The sequence below is a fragment of the Montipora capricornis genome, chromosome 14 (assembly GCF_036669925.1).
Source record: "Montipora capricornis isolate CH-2021 chromosome 14, ASM3666992v2, whole genome shotgun sequence".
In the NCBI taxonomy this organism is placed as follows: Eukaryota; Metazoa; Cnidaria; class Anthozoa; order Scleractinia; family Acroporidae; genus Montipora; species Montipora capricornis.
The window spans coordinates 11,480,305-11,487,804 of NC_090896.1; the positions used below are offsets into that span (position 1 = coordinate 11,480,305).

The 7,500-nt window shown below is 39.1% G+C and overlaps 1 protein-coding gene and 1 long non-coding RNA gene across 4 annotated transcripts in view; one reads left to right on the plus strand and one right to left on the minus strand.

The window, feature by feature from the left end:
* Window positions 1–7,500, minus strand: part of LOC138033085 (general transcription factor 3C polypeptide 1-like) — a 111,508-nt gene that overhangs the window by 89,372 nt on the left and 14,636 nt on the right. The window lies entirely within an intron of this gene.
* Window positions 5,534–7,500, plus strand: part of LOC138033086 (uncharacterized) — a 4,444-nt gene continuing 2,477 nt past the window's right edge. The window contains exons 1-2 of the long non-coding RNA XR_011128564.1: window positions 5,534–5,640; window positions 7,318–7,360. This is a non-coding gene — a long non-coding RNA (uncharacterized lncRNA). The remainder of the gene's footprint in view (window positions 5,641–7,317; window positions 7,361–7,500) is intronic.

Consider the following 7,500-nt stretch of genomic DNA (forward strand, 5'->3'; position numbering starts at 1 on the left):
CGCCCCAAAAAACCACAGACGAGACATTGACATCACAAGAAACAGCAGTCGATCCGGAGGAGTTAGATGGAGCGACGCCAATAGAAGTGTCAGGGACGGAGGAAGGTAATGGCGAGGGGGCGCTCCCTTGAATTGAAGAGATGATGGTAGGAAGGGTGCTTCCAAGCGCACGAACAACAGCCTCCACGATCGAATCGATGGCCAAAGGTGCCACAGGGCCAGAGGGAGCCGTTGAAACCACCATCGGCACGAGGGACAATAGAGGTACAGTGCAGAACAGAAATATGCGTCCCAAAAAACGCGTGTGAAACGAGCACAAGAAAATTGCGCACACGCGTCTGCATTTGTAACACGCGCATCAAAAACGCGCCTGCATCAAAGATAATTAGTATGTATGAAGTGGCCCATTGTCTTTCCATTGTTTACGTTTTATTGTTAGTTTCGGCACAACACAATAGCTGTGTCAACAGTGAAGAGTTTGACAAAATTGCAACACGTGTTTCAAAGTGAAATGTACTCGCTTCCGCTGCATGTTTAATTTCCAACATTTGAAAATTACTCTCAACAGAGGCCAAAATCAATATGGAGAGGACAAAAACAATATGGAGATAAAAGCTTACTAGTCTTACTCTAAGTATTACCACGTCTCAACCAATGGGGTAACACTATTTCGAGACACCTTTTGCCGCGGTAATCTTACCGAAAACAATCCAATCACTGTCACGCGCTGTGGTAACATTACTGCCATCAGGTAATGTTACTTGTAAGGGCGCCGATTATTTTGCGAAATCTTTGAAAACGGGCAAAAGAAATTCACAGAGCTCTCGAATGTCAATGAACCGAGATGTATTTCAAACAGAAAAGCGAAATTTTTGCGAAGAGGCTTCGAAAGTTTTTCGTGAAATCGGCACTTGGCTAAAACCGGTTCAAGTGATCCTTGACATCGTTCATGTAATGAATACCATACGATCAGACAGCCTCATAATTCCATCATGATGGTACCAAAATAGCATTAAATAACACAAGAAATTTCGAGTGTAAAATAAATCTCTTCCCCTTTCCCTTTGAAATTTCTATCATAGAAGCAACGCAATTTATTCAGTTGACAACCTCCAGTAATCTTCCAAAACCTACGCAACGGAACGTTTCATGAACACAGGGAAATGTTATTACTTACAAAGCGCGCCAAATCCATCAGCAACCCGCCATTTTCGTGGCGGGTTTTTAACTCGAACTAAAATACGTGAAAATTTGCTGGACTCTTTCTGACACGATCGACACGACAACATTTTCTATCGAAAACAATATTTACGGTCTTTTTGCCTCGGCTTTTTATCCAGGACTTTAAATATTTGCGAAGGCATTTTTCCGATTTTTAACTTTAGTGGCTCATATCAAGTATAATTTGAAGGCAAAAATTATCGACACCATATAAATACGTTACTTTCGGCCTTTGTAATTAAACCTACACCGATTGTAATTGCGAAAGCTTGAGTTAAATTGCACTACTTACCAAAATCGGGTCAAATGTCCTCCGGCACACAGCATTGATTCGATGACCGAAAGTCCTGAAAAAATTACCTTTCTGCCAAGTCACGGTTTTACGATTTATTGGAATCGTAATAACTCGCCACTGACATGCTTCCGACCAGAAAACAGCAGTCCAATAGATAGTGGCAAACCTCATGAATTCCACGACGCAAAGTTCCAAAAAAACAAAACTCAAGTAACGTTACTGTCACACATTCTTCTCATTGGACGCTCGGTGGTAAGGTTACTTCGCGATACTTCATGCCTTGTTCAGTCGCACCCGCTCTTTTCGGTTAAGAATTTTAAAACATCTAAGCAATCTTGATCAATCAGTGAGCTATCGACTTTGAAACGCTGTTTTATCTCCTTTAAAATGCAGCATACGGCATGTGCGTGTACGCACGTCATTTCTCAGTAACATTACTGACACCTGAAGTCCCTTTTCCGCTTTAATCAATGGAAAGTATAAGATACACGCAAATTTGGTTCTCGGAGAAACAAATAAATTTTGTCATTTGCTGTCACACGTAATATAGTTGAAAATTTAAGCTATACTCCAAGCATGCCTCCGTTCAAAATTCCAGACACAAGCGTTTTAAGAAATGCTAACCATCTAACAGCACAATCAGCCTTTCTTGCGGCCTTACTGGCTCACACGCGATTCCCCACACGAGCTACGTAAAGTGGTCTGTGGATTCAAGAGCGTTCTGTTGGCTAGGCTGCTTATATCTTCCGACTACCTTAAATTAATAAGAGAGGCAAATGTACAGGGATAACATGTCAAGCTGATTAAAACCTCCAACAAACTCAACGGTGTTTAAGTACCTAATAACCTTTATTCTTCAATTAATTGCATTTTTTCTCCAGTAGGCGAATCTTGGCCCTTCTTGTGGCTTTTCAGCACTTAAAGATTAGCCTCAGCAATATGAGCGACTTCTGCCGGTGATTTTATTTACACAGCTACGCGCTGTAGCCTAAGTTGGTTTTCCAAAGAAGCAAGCAAGAAGTTCAGGCTAAAACACGTCAAAGTCGACGAAAAGAACACTTCACCGGTGGCTGTGAGATAAATTAAGAGGACTGGTTGGATCACAAGAATATTCCTCTTAATGGGCCAAACTTAATCTTCAGAGGGAATTTATTGTTTTTTCACTTGTGACCACATTGTCACGTTCACAGTGCTTACGTCTCTTTAAGCCACATGTTATTTAAAAAATCTTCAATAGTATATGTGTATACATGAGGCGCTGTATATGTGTGCTCCAGTATGCGGCAGGCGGCATATTGCTTTTCGTACGTGTAAGGCTATACAGTCAGTACCCTGTGTAGAGCTGCCCGCTCTCTAGCTCAAAAAAATTTTGGTCGAGCGGGGGATGTACACAGGCTATTGCAAAGTGAGATTATTTAGTTAGCCATGGTGTAGCCACTGGCTGACATCAGCGAAAAGCGGTCATTGGTTTCCATGCCGAAGTCGTCCCTTTCCTATTATGATTTCAGCGACTTTAGAATCAAAAAGGGGTATCAAAGCATATACTAGAAAAAGGTTATTCAATTGGTAACATTACTCTCGTAACGCGCCGAAATTAACAGGCCGAAAACCATATTTACCAAAAAATCAACAAAGTAAGTGTTTTTCTTTTCGCTTTTAACGTCTTCCCTGTACATTTGCCTCTCTTATTAATTTAAGGTAGTCGGAAGATATAAGCAGCATAGCCTGAACAGAACGCTCTTGAATCCGCAGACCACTTTACGTAGCTCGTGTGGGGAATCGCGTGTGAGCCAGTAAGGCCGCGAGAAAGGCTGATTGTGCTGTTAGATGGTTAGCATTTCTTAAAACGCTTGTGTCTGGAATTTTGAACGGAGGCATGCTTGGAGTATAGCTTAAATTAGCAACTTTATTACGTGTGACAGCAAATGACAAAATTTATTTGTTTCTCCGAGAACCAAATTTGCGTGTATCTTATACTTTCCATTGATTAAAGCGGAAAAGGGACTTAAGGTGTCAGTAATGTTACTGAGAAATGACGTGCGTCTTACACGGACCAACAAATTTGCAACTAGGATTAGGTTATTCAGTCGGTAACATTACTCTCTTAACGCGCCAAAAAACAATCATAACCAAAGTTACTGAAAGTGTGTTTTTTTTTCATGTCTTTTCCCTGTACAATTGCCTCCCTTAAGGTAGTTCGGAAGATATTAGCAGCATAACCAAACGAATTCACGTATGAGCCAGTAAGGCCTCGAGAAAGGCTGATTTTGCTGTTAGGTGGTTGTAGCTTTTCCGGTGTAAAACGCTTGTGTCTGCAATTTTCAATGGAGGCATGCTTGGAATACAGCCTACCTTTAATAGCAACTTTATTACGTGTGACAGGAGTTGGCAAATTTTTTTTGGTTCTCCGAGAACCAAATTTGCGTGTAGATGTCTATTATAATTTCCATTCTTGAAAGCGGAAAAGGGACTTCAGGTGTCAGTAATGTTACTGAGAAATGTGCGATACAGTTCATAGTCATAGAAGTCGCTCATATTGCTGAGGCCAATTTTTAAGTGCTGAAAAGCCACAAGAAGGGCCAAGATCGGTCGCCTACTGGAAAAAAAAATGCAAATTAATTGTTGACACTAATAAAGGTTATTAGGTACTTTAACACCGTTGAGTTTGTTGGAGATTTTAATCAGCTTGACGTGTTATCAACGGTCATTGCGTTTTTAGTGAAGTTAGTTTAGGACTTCATATCAGAAAACGTCACGACAGTAATAGGACTTATCGTTGTTTGAATTCAAAGCTTTCTTCGAAAAGTTCCTCTTTTCAAGCCTTGTTTGCCATCCGTATACTAGAAGTCTGGAATACGAAAATCGAAAAACTTGTACTGCGAAGTTCGCGATAACCTTTCGCGCCTGTCTAAAGAACCTGGCGTGCCTTTTGAAAAGTACACCCGATAGATCACAGGTTAAGTTCGCAAGGTAGATCATGTGATCAAATTGGATTTCTACTTTTAGCGCTCTCTACAGACTCCCCAAATACGTATTTAAAAAAACATTTATGAAACATTTCTAAAAAAGGTATGTTTAATAGTTGAAATGAAGAAACAAATAAAAACAGTGTAAAATAGAAACATCGATAAGTGTATATTATATGAGCCACGGGTCAAATGTTTGCATGCTGATTACGGATTACTCAAAAGTTCCGTCGGAATTGGGACTCAGTGTTTGCCTTAACATTTTATGAGCTATAATTTCGGATGCTAAACGTAAATAGAAAGTATCGAAAAAAAACTCAACTACAATGAGCAGTTGAGGTGTTCTGTGAATTAGAAGTTGAAGAGTCAACAAAGGGTCATTCTAGTTTTGGTTACGTTACTTTGAAAAACATCCTATTTGAGGAAGCACTAATGTTACCTTTTCCGTATTCTACTAAGCTTTTTACGAAACGTCCCTTTTTTCACGCATTGAAAATCTTCCGTATACTAGCAATTAGGAAAACGAAAATCGAAAAACATGTGATGAAGCCACAAAATTAAAAAGTTTGCGAGGTAGAACATGATCAAATCAGATGCTCTCCCACTTAACCGCTCCAGCGACATTCGGCGACTTTTTAGCGCTCTTGATACTTGCAAGAATAAAAGGTGCACTGATCGATAGTTGAAACTCGTCGCATGGTCCACGAAGAGGAATACCGGATCTGTTTCTTCACAGATATTATGATGTCGCATATGCCGTATGCTGCATTTTAATGGAGATAAAACAGCGTTTCAAAGTCGATAGCTCACTGATTGACCAAGATTGCTTAGATGTTTTAAAATTCTTATCCGAAAAGAGTGTGCGACTGAACAAGGCATGAAGTATCGCAAAGTAACCTTACCACCGAGCGTCCAATGAGAAGAATGTGTGACAGTAACGTTACTTTGAGTTTTGTTTTTTTGGAACTTTGCGTCGTGGAATTCATGAGGTTTGCCACTATCTATTGGACTGCTGTTTTCTGGTCGGAAGCATGTCAGTGGCGAGTTATTACGATTCCAATAAATCGTAAAACCGTGACTTGGCAGAAAGGTAATTTTTTCAGGACTTTCGGTCATCGAATCAATGCTGTGTGCCGGAGGACATTTGACCCGATTTTGGTAAGTAGTGCAATTTAACTCAAGCTTTCGCAATTACAATCGGTGTAGGTTTAATTACAAAGGCCGAAAGTAACGTATTTATATGGTGTCGATAATTTTTGCCTTCAAATTATACTTGATATGAGCCACTAAAGTTAAAAATCGGAAAAATGCCTTCGCAAATATTTAAAGTCCTGGATAAAAAGCCGAGGCAAAAAGACGGTAAATATTGTTTTCGATAGAAAATGTTGTCGTGTCGATCGTGTCAGAAAGAGTCCAGCAAATTTTCACGTATTTTAGTTCGATTTAAAAACCCTCCACGAAAATGGCGGGTTGCTGATGGATTTGGCGCGCTTTGTAAGTAATAACATTTCCCTGTGTTCATGAAACGTTCCGTTGCGTAGGTTTTGGAAGATTACTGGAGGTTGTCAACTGAATAAATTGCGTTGCTTCTATGATAGAAATTTCAAAGGGAAAGGGGAAGAGATTTATTTTACACTCGAAATTTCTTGTGTTATTTAATGCTATTTTGGTACCATCATGATGGAATTATGAGGCTGTCTGATCGTATGGTATTCATTACATGAACGATGTCAAGGATCACTTGAACCGGTTTTAGCCAAGTGCCGATTTCACGAAAAACTTTCGAAGCCTCTTCGCAAAAATTTCGCTTTTCTGTTTGAAATACATCTCGGTTCATTGACATTCGAGAGCTCTGTGAATTTCTTTTGCCCGTTTTCAAAGATTTCGCAAAATAATCGGCGCCCTTACAAGTAACATTACCTGATGGCAGTAATGTTACCACAGCGCGTGACAGTGATTGGATTGTTTTCGGTAAGATTACCGCGGCAAAAGGTGTCTCGAAATAGTGTTACCCCATTGGTTGAGACGTGGTAATACTTAGAGTAAGACTAGTAAGCTTTTATCTCCATATTGTTTTTGTCCTCTCCATATTGATTTTGGCCTCTGTTTCTCGCTTCTCGCTGCATGAAAAAATAACATAATGAGGGAATAAATATTTCCCTGTGATTAAAACGTAAAACAGGGCCATTTTCCATTCGAAAGACATCTCTTTTGCCGACAAAAATCGACGACTAGTCGATCTACAACAATATAAAATCATCAATATATTCATATTCCAAGGCCCAATGGAAGATGCATTGCAGATCCAGAATTGCAGGAGTTGGCAGAGGGGGTAATGGCCACATAGCATAGGAAATGCAATTTTTTCCCATGGTAAAATCATTAAACATATTACATTGAAGTACACAGTATTGTTGTTTTGAAGGGAAATTTTTCCAGAAATGTAATTGTTGTTCCGAAGTTACTGTATAATTATTGTGATCTACATTTCTGGTACATAACTGGGTTTTTTTTGGATATAGAAATTGTAAATCAAAGCATTATGTTGGTAATTACGATTAATGACAGAATTTTAAAATCTTTCCTGTTGGACAAATTCTTGAGCAAGTAAATAATTCATAGATTTGGTCAAATCACCAGCTAATTATTTTGCTATAGTTAAAAGACTGTATGTGGGGCTTTTAAGTGAAATTTGATAATCAATGAGGGATTACAGAGTAGAACAGTGATGTAAGATCTTGATTTCAAACAAGAAAATGTTACAATCCACAACAAAGGTTATGAGTTGCATAAAACTGAAGGTTGAGATCAATATAATGTTTTACTTTCTTATAGTTCTTGCATTTAAAGTGTTTTCACAGTCTGTTATGATGTCAGGGTATGTATACAGAGTAGAAAGCAAGCAAACAAAAAGTCCAGATGGTATTGCTAGTTAACAGTGCTTTATTGGAAGGTTGTTATATAAATTAATCTGGTGGAATATTGCATGACTATCATCATTTTTCACTCAAAAATGCA